This window comes from Vombatus ursinus, unplaced genomic scaffold (genome assembly GCF_900497805.2).
Source record: "Vombatus ursinus unplaced genomic scaffold, bare-nosed wombat genome assembly UNPS02000580.1, whole genome shotgun sequence".
NCBI classification, from domain to species: domain Eukaryota; kingdom Metazoa; phylum Chordata; class Mammalia; order Diprotodontia; family Vombatidae; genus Vombatus; species Vombatus ursinus.
In genome coordinates, this window is record NW_020940358.1 from 10847101 (window position 1) to 10858913 (window position 11813).

General features: G+C 39.1%; 1 pseudogene; it reads right to left on the reverse strand.

The window, feature by feature from the left end:
- Positions 1 to 10327: 10327 nt before the first annotated feature.
- Positions 10328 to 11261, reverse strand: LOC114032738 (annotated as a pseudogene).
- Between the last annotated feature and the right edge of the window lie 552 nt (positions 11262 to 11813).

Sequence of the window (11813 nt, forward strand, 5' to 3'; positions counted from 1 at the left end):
GTTCATAAATGGCTTGTTCAATTTCTTTTTCTGAGATGGGGTTATTTAAGTATTTGATTTGCTCTTCTGTTAATCTGGACAAATCTGTTAATTTGGTTTTCTTCTTTCTTTTTTAATTAAATTAACCAAAGATTTATCTATTTTATTGTTTGTTTTCATAAAACCAGCTCTTAATTTTATTTATTAGTTCAATAGTTTTCTTAATTTCAATTTTATTAATCTTTCCTTTGGTTTTCAGTATTTCTAATTTGGTATTTAATTGAGGATTTTTAATTTATTCTTTTTCTAGTTTTTTTTTTTTAGTTGCATGCCCAATTCATTGATCTCCTTTTTCTCTATTTTATTCATGTATGCATTTAGAGATACAAAACTTCCCCTAAGAACTGCTTTCACTGCATCCCATAAGTTTTGGTCTGTTGTCTCATTATTGTCATTCTCTTGAATCAAATTATTGATTGTTTCTATGATTTGTTGTTTGACCCAGTCATTTTTTAGGATTAGATTATTTAGTTTCCAATTATTTTTAGTCTATCTTTTTGAGGCCCTTTATTACATATAATTTTTGTGTATGTGGCATGTACCACTGAGAAAAATGTATATTCTTTTCTATCCCCATTCAGTCTTCTCCAGAGGTCTACCATATCAAACTTCTCTAATATTCTATTCACTTCTTTAACTTCTGTTTTGTTTATTTTTTGGTTTGATTTGTCTAGTCCAGAGTGGGAGAGGTTGAGGTCCCGTACTAGTATTTTTTTGTTGTCTATTTCTTCCTGTAACTCCCTGAACTTCTCCTGTAAGAATCTGGATGCTATGGGATTTGGTGCATATATGTTTACTACTTCATTGTCTATGGTGCCTTTTAGCAGGATGTAGTTTCCTTCCTTATCTCTTTTGATAAGATCTATTTTTGCTTTTACTTTGTCTGAGATCAGGATTGATACCCTTGCTTTTTTTTTATTTCAGCAAAAGCATAATATATTCTACTTCAGCCTTTTCCCTTTGCCCTGCATGTGTGTCCCTCTTTTTCAAATGTGTTTCCTGTAAAAACATTGGTTTTTAATCCATTCTGCTATTTGCTTCCATGTTATGGGATAGTTCATCCCATTCACATTCATTGTTTTGATTACTATCTGTGTCTTTTTCTCCATCCTATATCCCCCCTGTTCATGCTTTTCTTTCTCTTTTCTCCCTTTCCCTCCTCACTAGTGTTTTGCTTTTGACCACCGCCTCCCTCAGTCCTGCCTCCCTTGTGTTAGTCCCCTCCCTTTTCTTCCCCTTTACCCTTACTACTTCTTCCCTCCCTTCTATCCCCCTTCCCTTTTCCCTCCTACTGCCTATAGGGAAAGTTAGATTTCTATACCTAATTGATTATGTTATTCCTTCCTTGTACCAAATCTGATGAGAGTAAGATTCAAACAATGCTCATCTCACTCTCTTTTCCACTTCTATTGTAATAGGTTTTTGTTCCTTTTCCTGTAATGTAATTTATCCTTCTTTGCCTCCTCCTTTTCTTTTCTCCCAGTACATTCCCTTAATTACATCAGATTAATCCACTTACTAAGATCCATTTAACTCACTTAATTAGATTTTTTTAAATCATTACATCAAAGTCAACTTATACCCACCACTTCTCTATATATATTTCTTTAAAAGCGTATAACAACAATACAGTTCTCAAGAGTTACACGTGTTATCTTCCCTTGTAGGGGTGTAACAGTTTGCCCTTATTAATATGATGTTTTTTTCTGTCCCTTTTAACTTTTTATGTCTCTCTTGAATTTGAAGATCAAATTCTCTGTTGAGCTCTGGTCTTTTTGTCAGGAAAGTTTGTAAGTCCCTTATTTTGTTGAATGTTCATCTCCTCCCCTGAAAGATTATGGTCATTTTCGCTGGGTAATTGAACCTTGGTTGTAATCTAAACTCCTTTAGCTTATGGAATATCATATTCTGTGCCCTGTGATCATTTAATGTAGAAGCTGCAAGGTCCTGCATAATCCTGACTGTGGTTCCATGATTTAAATCGTTTCTTTCTGGCTGCTTGCAGTGTTTTTTCTTTGACCTGGCAATTTTGGAATTTGACTACTATATTCCTTGGCATTTTTAATTTGGGATCTTTTTCAGGAGGTGATCAGTGGATTCTTTCTATGGCTATTTTACCCTCTGATTCTAGGACTTCCTTGATGATTTCCTGAAAAGTGCTGTCCAGGATCTTTTTTTCATTGTGACTTTCAGGTAGACCAATAATTTTTAAATTGTCTCTCCTGTATCTAATTCCAGGTCAGTTGTTTTGCCAATGAGGTATTTTATGTTTTCATCTATTTTTTTTTCATTCTTTTGTTTATGTTTGACTGATTCCTGCTGTCTTATAGAGTCATTAGCTTTTTGCCCAATTCTGATCTTTAACAAATTGTTTTTTTTCTGTTAGATTTTGTACCTCCTTTTCCATTTGGACCATTTTATTTTATTTTTATTTATTATTTATTTTGGTGAGGCAATGGGTTAAGTGACTTGCCCAAGGTCACACAGCTGGTAAGTGTCATGTATCTGAGACTGGATTTGAACTCATGTCCTCCTGATTTCAAGTCCAGAGCTCTATCCACTGCACCACCTGCCCCCATTAATTTTATTTTTTTTTAATTAATTTATTTTGAATTATCAACAATCACTTGCATAAGCTTTTGAGTTTTAAATTTTCCCCCCTCTCCTTCCCTCCCCAAGATGGCATGCAATCTGATATAGGTTATACATGCATGTTTCTATTCAACATATTTTCACATTTGTGATGTTGTAAGGAAGAATTAGAACCAATAGGAGGAACCACCAGAAAGAGGAAACAAAACACAGCAGAAGGAAAAAATAGCAAATACTATGCTTCAATCTGCATTCAAACTCCATAGTTCTTTCTTTGGATGTGGATAGCATTTTCCAATATGAGGCCTTTGGAGATGTCTTAGATCCTCGTACTGCTGAAAAGGGTTGAGTCTATCAATATTAGTCATCACACAATGTGGCTGTTACTGTGTACAACATTCTCCTGATTCTGTTCACTTCACTCAGCATCAAACCACACAAGTCTTTCCAGGTTTTTTGGAAGTCTACCTGCTCATAATTTCTTATAGCACAATAATATTCCATTAAATTCATATACCACAACTTGTTCAGCCATTCCCCAATTGATGGGCATCCTCTCACTTTCCAATTCTTTGCCATCACAAAAAGAGCTGCTATAAATATTTTTTGTACACTTAATTCCTTTTCCCATTTGTATAATCTCTCTGGGATATAGCCCTAGAAGTGCTATTTCAGTATCAAAGGGTATGCACATTTTTATAGCCCTTTGGGAATAGTTCCAAATTGCTCTCCAAAATGGTTAGATCATTTCACAACTCCACCAGCAATGCATTAGTGTTCCAATTTTCCCACATCTTCTCCAACATTTATTATTTTCCTGTTTTATCATGTTGGCCAATCTGATAGGTGTGATGTGGTACCTCAGAGTTGTTTTGATTTGCATTTCTCTAATCAACAGTGATTTAGAGCATTTTTCATATGACTATAGATGGCTTTAATTTCTTCATCTGAGAACTGCCTGTTCATATCCTTTGACCACTTATCAATTGAGGAATGACTTGTATTCTTATAGATTTGACTTAATTCTCTATATATTTTAAAAATGAGGCCTTTATCAAAGAGAGACTGGTTATAAAAATTCTTTCCCAGTTTTCTACCAGCCTTCTAATCTTGTTTGCATTGGCTTTATTTGTGGAAAAACTTTTCAATTCAATGTAATTAAAGTTATCCATTTTGCTTTTTGTAGTGTTCTCTATCTCCTGTTTGGTCATGAATCCATAAATCTGATAGATAAACTATTCCTTGCTCTCCCAGTTTGCTTATAGTATCAGTTTTTATATCTAAATCATGAATCCATTTTGACTTTATTTTGGTATATGGCCATTTTATTTTTTAAGGAATTCTTCTCCTCAGTCAGTTTTTGTGTCTCCTTTTCTGTTGGGTCAATTCTGCTTTTTAAGGAGTTGTTTTCTTCAGTTAATTTTTGTCCTTCCTTTTCCAAGCTATTGACTCTCTCTTGCATACCTCTCTTGCATTTATTTTCCCAATTTTTTTTTCTATCTCTCTTACTTCACTTTTAAAATCCTTCCTGAGCTCCTCCAAGAAGGCTTTTTGGGCTTCAGACCAGTTCATATTCCCTTTTGAGGTTCCAGATGCGGGTTTGTTGACAATGTTGTCCTCTTCAGAATTTCTGCCTTGATCTTCACTGTTCCCATAATAAGAACCTATGGTACATTTCTTTTTTCCTCATGGTGTTTGCTTATTTCTTGGCCTTTAAAAAGATTGAGTTCTTCTGCTGGGGAGCAAGGGACACTGACCCAAACTTCTTGTGCTGGGAGCCCAGGGCCTGGTCACTGGCTTTGTGTGCTGTGGCCTCCAATGCTGGCAGTTGGAGTTTGTAGGGTTCTGGAAGCTTACCTGGTATTGGGCTTGAATCAGCAACACTGGAACTCTAGGGTAGGATTGGGTAGTCTGGCCCCTGGAGGTTTCCTGTTCACCAAGGCCTTTCCTTTTGCTTTCTTTGGCTCCTTGCAGATGGATGTTTCACTGCTGTGGGATGTTTCTCCGCCTGGGGATTTCCCCCTTGGAGCTGTGCTTCTGAAAGTTTTGCTGAGGCAATGGGATACTTGATTGCCATAGAATGCTGTGGCATGTGGTGGTTTTCTGAGTCGGTTTCCACTGGTTCCTCTGCCCATACTGAGGCACTTGGGGGTTCTGTTGTTGGTGCTTGCCTCCTCCACCTTCTGGGGGTCAGGATCTGCCCCTGGTATGCTGAGGTGGGGCTTTCCTCTAGCTTGCTGTGGCACCTCCCGTTTTGTACTGCTCCCCCTCCCCCAGAGCAAGAGGGGCCTTTCCCATTAATTCTCCAATCTTTCTGGGCTACTGGACTGCTGCACCCTGTCTTTCTGCTGGTTAAGTTGTTCCAGGGTTTTTCCTGGGGTGATATTTTCTGGGCTTTTGGAGGTTGATAAGGGATGATGAGAGTGACTTACTTCTTATTCCGCCATCTTGGCTCCTGGAAAGCGAAACTCCAGCTTGCCTATTTCTCTACCCAATAACTAAGTAATAAAACATTTCCATAATCTTATGGTTTTCTTCTTTGATTATAAAGGTGAAGAAAACAATTTTAAATGGGGTCTTACTGGTATTCACTTTCCAGTACCTCTGCAAACTCTCAATTCCCTGAGAAATTTTATAAATAAGGCATATAGCTCATGAAAGAAATTTCATGAGAAGTCAAAGATTTCCAGATAAAATGTGACTTTAATGAATTTTGCTGTTACCACTGGATAGCTGTTACCTCTTAAGTGCATTTAAATCTTATTAACAACAATGGTCAATCATATTGAAAAAAATATATTGTTGTCCCATTCTCCGTAGGCATTACTACTGTTTTTGTCCTTAAGTAATGAATTGTTTTTATGCCTGTTTTAATGAATGTTTATGTTTTCAGTAATGGGGATAAAAGCTAACCTGCTTAGGTAGTTTCCTAATTTGCTAATTGCTCTCACAGCATTCTGGGAAGAGCATATTTATACTAATTGGGAGAGAGATTTTTTTTTCTTTTTTCTGCGTACTCAGACCCTGTAAAATTTGTTCTTTACTACTCTATCCATCACTTTGTTTTGTATTGACTATAACAATAGTAGATTTGTTAATAAACATGATTTGAAGGATCTTTTAGTGACATATACATACACTGTCTCTGCAATAACCAAAGCATTCAAAGAGAGGTTAGTCAAACAGCCTCCCTGAGATCTTAGTGGATTATGGGATTTTTGAGTTGACTAGGACTTTAGAACATAAAACCACACTTTTAATAGCATATAAGTTTTATTTTAAACATTGGGTTTTTTGTGTCCCGGAAAATTACTATACTAAGAAAAAGAACCTGAAGTTTGATAAAGTTTCTCCTACATATATTACATATAAATTAATTAAAAACTTGTAGGACATATATAGTGACTAGAATATTTTATTCTGTTTATGTTATGACTCTGTTTTAAAATTAAATTGTATTGATATATTTTATTTTTATATTACCTACATTTTTAATTGTATTCCTTGACATTCACATTTTTGAAGTTTTCTAATTTTCAATTACTTATTATATCCCAAAACAATCAATTGCTTGTGCAGTTACTATCTTGAGTTCAGATGAAAATACAGCCTATTTTTACTTGATGTAGTCTGTATTTCTCTCTTACTCTCTTATGTTTCCTTTCTTACACTATCTTTAAAGCATATTCACACCTGCGTTGACTTTTATTGTAGAGCAAGTGCATCTAACGTGAGAAAACCTATTCCATTGTATTAAAAAAAAAAACAAAACAACTCCCAAATAATTCATGGACCATGAAGGAAAAGCACATACAAATAATTCAGGCTGAGATATTCATATTGATTACTATAATGTCCTTTAAGCAATTACACATCTCCTATTTTTTCAATAGAGGCACTCAAGTGGAGAATAACTCCATTTCCTAACAAAATAAATATAGTGAGTCCAATTCTAGCCAATTTTCCTTGACAATGTTTCATTAGGAATCTTCTCCAACAGCTTTTAGTTAGCTGTTCATGCAGATTATATCACACCATCCAAAATAAAAATAACTCCACCCTATGTCTTCTGATTTCATTTACACATAGTGTTTGCAATGATGTCGGGGATAAAACATTCAACTTAAAATTTGGAGAACTAGGTTTGTGTCACAGCTCTAATCTAGATGGAACAGAGGCAACTTCCTTTCCTTTCCTGGGACCTACAATCTTCATCAATTAAATGAGGAAATTTGGTAGTGTTATCTCTATAATCTTTTATTTTTTTCTATAGCATTTTCTGTACAGCAATACTATGCATTGGGCAGTACAAATATTATTTTACCCATTTTATAGAGACTTAGGATATTTTATTGACTTGATCATGATCATATACTTGATAAATTCTAGAGTCAGAATTAGAACCTACCTTTTTTCCAGGATTTAAATACAAAATTTTGTCTACTACACTCTTGAGAAATAGTTGTATAGTGGATAGTACAATGCCTGATGCATACTAAGTCTTTAATAAATATTTATTGATTAGATTTATGATGTTAATTGAATGTTGGGGCTGGGAGTCAAGGAGACCTCAGTTTTTATAAAGCTGTGTGGCCATGGGAAAGTCACCTGACCCTAATTTTCTTCATCTACAAAACAGGTTTAATAATAAAACCTATGTCAGAAGGCTACTATGAGAATAAATTTTAAAATGCATATAAAGTGCTTTGCAAATTCTAAAGCATTATATATAAACACCAGTTATTATTACTGCTATTGCTGCTACTGTTACCACCACCACCATTGCCTCATTTAGAAATCAATTCAGCTTATTAATGAACATTTTGCAACAGACAGATCACTGGACCTTGAATCAGGATGACTTGAGTTCAAATTCAGACTCAAATACTTACTAGTCATGTGATAACTTCCTCCTGCTTCAGTTATTACATGTATGCACGTGTATATCAATAAACATCCACAAATACATTTATACAGAATAAATGCAAACTAAGTACAAGGTCAATAAAATAAGGTAGTAGAGGAAGGAAGACCCTGCAAGATAAGCAAAGGCCTCATGTAACAGGTAACACTAGTGCAGCATCTTGAAAGAAGTGAGGGATTTTATAATGCTAAGATAAGGAGGATCCATGAGAGACATTAGGGAATACTCATAACTGGAGGGTGTGATATAGATGGTGAGGTAGCAAAGGAGACTGAGAGTCAAAGAGGAAGGAGAGCAAAAAGAGACAACTACCATGAAAATCCAGGAAAGAAAAAACAAACAGGAAGAGAGGGTGATCAACATTGTTAAATGAATCAGTGAGGTCAAGAAGGATGAAGGTTGAGAAAAGACAGGCATTGGTAATTCATTAAAAAGCTAAAGTGAGTCTGAAGAAGTTTCCCCAAGAAGATGAGGAGACTGGAGTTCATATAATATCAAAAAATTAAAAAACAAAACAAAAACAAATCAAACTTAGTGGTCCTTAGCCAAGAGAAGACAAGATTGGAGGTAAGGGAAGGGAAAGGAAAAAGAGAGCATAATAATCATCCAAGTGTCTTTCAGGCTGTCAAGTGGATGAGAGATTAGATTTTTTCTGCTCCTTGAAGGCAGAACTAGGAAAGATGAATGAAAATACCATTTTTTGTCTGTCCTTCTGGCTAAATGAACAGAATATTTTGATCATGATTTTTTCTTGATGTAAAGAAAAATTACCATCACAATTAAAATTGTCCCAAAGTTTAATGGAATGTTTTCTGGGTTAATAGACCTCTCCTCAGTAAAGGTCAGCCAGTAGAGTGTGAATTACTACTTGTCGATAAAGGTATAGAGGGAAAACCTTTTCAGGTATCAATATGGGTTTCAGTTCACTTGTTCATGAAATGAGAAGGTTGATCTACGTGGCCTTTGAGTTGTCTTTCATCTCTGAGGTTCTCTAATTGTATACCTGCCAACTTTCACATATGACCAGTTAGTTCACAATACATATTCTTGAAAAGGTAGCATATGTCAGTTCAACTGATGTGTAAGGAGGTACCTACACAAACCAATCTTTATTTTTTATTTCATTTTTAGAATCTGCAGCATTTGTTGCAAAACTGATTAGTTGTACAAACTTGGGGGGGGACACACACAGATCACAGGACCCACAGCAAGGAGAACAGTATGCACAGACAAAGCCATTTGGTGGATTGTACCTCTACAGAGGAGTCAGGGATTGGGGCCCTGTCTCCTTACCTCATCCTACCTTCTCACTATTTACATTATAAGAGTGACAGGGCCAATCTGGAATTGCTTGAGGAGGAGCAAAGATCTTAGGAGGAGCCCAATCCAGGCCTGTAACTAAGTAATTCAGCCTTTCGGGATGGAGTTGTCCCCACCCAATCACAAACTAAGGTGTCTGTTCAATTTGTAGGCAACAGTCCTGGGGAAAGAGGGACCCTGGTAATCCTACCTTTGTTTTGTGCTTTGAGATCCCCCTGAATTGTCCTGAACTTGGGGCCCTTGCGTGGGGGAAGGAGGAGTGGGACTGCTGACCCTCCCAGGGACTTTTCCCAATTCTGGAGTCAGTGTGTTTGTGTGAGATTCAAATACCCTCTCCCCACAAAGTCCCAAAAGTAGACTTTACTTGCAGCCTCAGTTAATCCCTGGCAAAAAGGGAAATAGGAGTGTGGGGGGGGGGGGGGAGAAAGAGAGTGTCCGCATTTGGAAAGCTTCCAAGTGGGTTCAGAAGCTTCTGATCTTCTGATGCCTCCTCTCCCCCTCGCCCCCCCCAACTCCCCGCCCCAAGTTCTCTTCTTCAGCAAGATTAATGCCAAAATGGCGCAAACAAAAAGAAAAGGAATTTAATCTATCCACAGAAGCTGCAAGACTGGGGAAAGGGGGCAAGGGGAGAGGTTTGGCACTGCTGCCACCCAAGCCTCCAGATCTCCCTCCTCAGAAACGAAGGACAAACCGCATTTGCAAGAGGCACTGAGAAACGCTCTCTACTACGTTAAGCATGAGGGTGGGTGGGAGCAATAAAGGAAGGATGAGTGAAGAAGCAGCAGGCTCTCCCCACCTTCCGCCCCACTCCCTCCTCCCCTTTATGATCACATCCCATCTTCAAAAACTGCCTCTAAGACCGAAGGCAGCTTCTGCTACCCCAGGTGTTCTGTCCTAGCAGGACCTGAGGCTACTTAAAGCTTTGGGGTCTTGGAGGAAAGGAACCCCAAATGGAACAGAGGCAATCGGAGCCATATCTCCACCTGTTCTTGGAGGAGAGGGGAGAGCATGAAGATGGGGCAGATTCAACCCCAGAGACTCTACTTTCCTTCGCCTTCCCACTTAAATGTTTAATCCAAAAGGGGAAGGAGCCAGAGTAAGTCATGCAGTTGCCTTAAAAATGAACGAAGAAAACCCGAACACATAATCCACACCCATACCTGCACACACATACATGTAAGGTCTCTGTTTCCTGCAGCTTATAAGTTAATCTGGTTGGTCCATTGCAAATAAGTATGTATATTTGGTTTTCATTCATTCATTCGTTTATTTGTTTATAACCACCCCCCCCCCCCGACAGACAGACAGACAGACACACACACACACACACACACGCCTCTGGGGTGGGGTAGAGAGAGCTTGGGTCAAGGAGAGAAGAGGTGAAGTCAAGAAAAAGAGTGAGGAGGCAGAGAAGTGAGGCTGCACAAATAGCAGGGAGGAAAACCCTAGTTTTCAGGTTAAGGGAAGGGACTGGACTGGGGTACCATTGACAATCTTGCGCCCCCTGCTGGTAGATGGCGGTGTCTGCAGGCAGTTCGAAGTGCCACTATTGGTTGCGGTGCCCTCTGGTGCAGATGTGGGGCTGGGAGAAGCCCATGGGAGCTGGGGGAGCCATGAGAGGGAGTCACAGGGCTGGGCAGGGAGGAGGAGGTGGCAGGTAGGGTGGAGGGGCTGGGGGCCTTGTCGCTGACCAGCTCGCAATTGGATGCCCCCCTGGTGTTGGTGCCTTCTGAAGGAGAGGGTACAGTAGGCCGGCTGGACAAGGGTACTTCAGGGGAAAAGGGCCATTCCTTCTCCAACAGGTTCATCCTCCACTGTACACTTGCTGAGCACATCTGTCTTGTTAGGGAGAAATTGGCAAGAAGCATGACGTCATGGCGCTGGGCATCGCAAAAATCCGTGCCCCTGTTTTCTCCTTGTCCCCGTCCCCGGTCTCCAGGGAGCCCTGCTTCTCTTGCCTGTCCCTAACACCCTCGTATAATTTAATGGAGAGGCTAACAATTTTCTCATCACTCAGGGACCTCTTCTGTTTTGGGACCTCACCACGGTCTTCATTGGAGCCACTGGGGACTTCGGTGAGAGGATAGGCTGCGTAGAAATCTCACCGGCGTTTCATCTCATCTTTAAAAAGTCCAGGGACTAGTTTATATACGATGTCTTGAAGGGTTTTGTCTGACCTGATGTTCAGCAGCGGACTTGTTTTATGGACCTGTACCAGTCGCAAGGTGACTGTATTTGTTGGTCTCCAGGTATCAGACGATGCAGGTTTTGCAGAAGGAATGCGGACATTCTGCATTAGTAGTGGCATCGATGAAGTATCCCACACAGAGGGCACATATGAGTTGAAGTTCAGTTCTGTGATCTTAATCCGAGTTGTAAGATGCATGGTGTTGGGGTAAAGGAAGGGGAACACCATCCTGGGTCCCGGGTCCGATGAGTCCTGGGAAAAGGGGAGTTAGAGGGAGGAGATGTGGAAGAGGTCCCCAGCCAAGTCTCCCCCTCGAGCAGCTGGAGGGGAGACCACAAATCAATCTTAAAACAAAAACAAAAAAATAACTATTGGCTGGATTGGAAATTGGACTGACCCTTGCTATGCACCCCAGACACAAAGACTGACGTAGTATGGCATACTAGAAAATGAGGAATAGCTGTGCATCCTAGGTTGCAATGTTATATAGCTACTCAGAACTCTAGGGCCTATTTAAGAAGTTTCAGCACACACTGGCCTTGAAGCATAGTAGAAAATGGCTTCTGGGTTTGGTGACTGAAACAAAGTGTATTGAGAGCAAACAATGCAATCTGAGTGCTTGAATTGTGGTGCAAAATGAAGAGAGAGTGAGAGCAGTGAGAGATGAGAGTGAGAGTGGGAGGTATGGAGAAGGAGGGAGAGGGAGAGAGACAGAAGGAAAAACAAAGTTTGAATCATCTAATTGGTTCA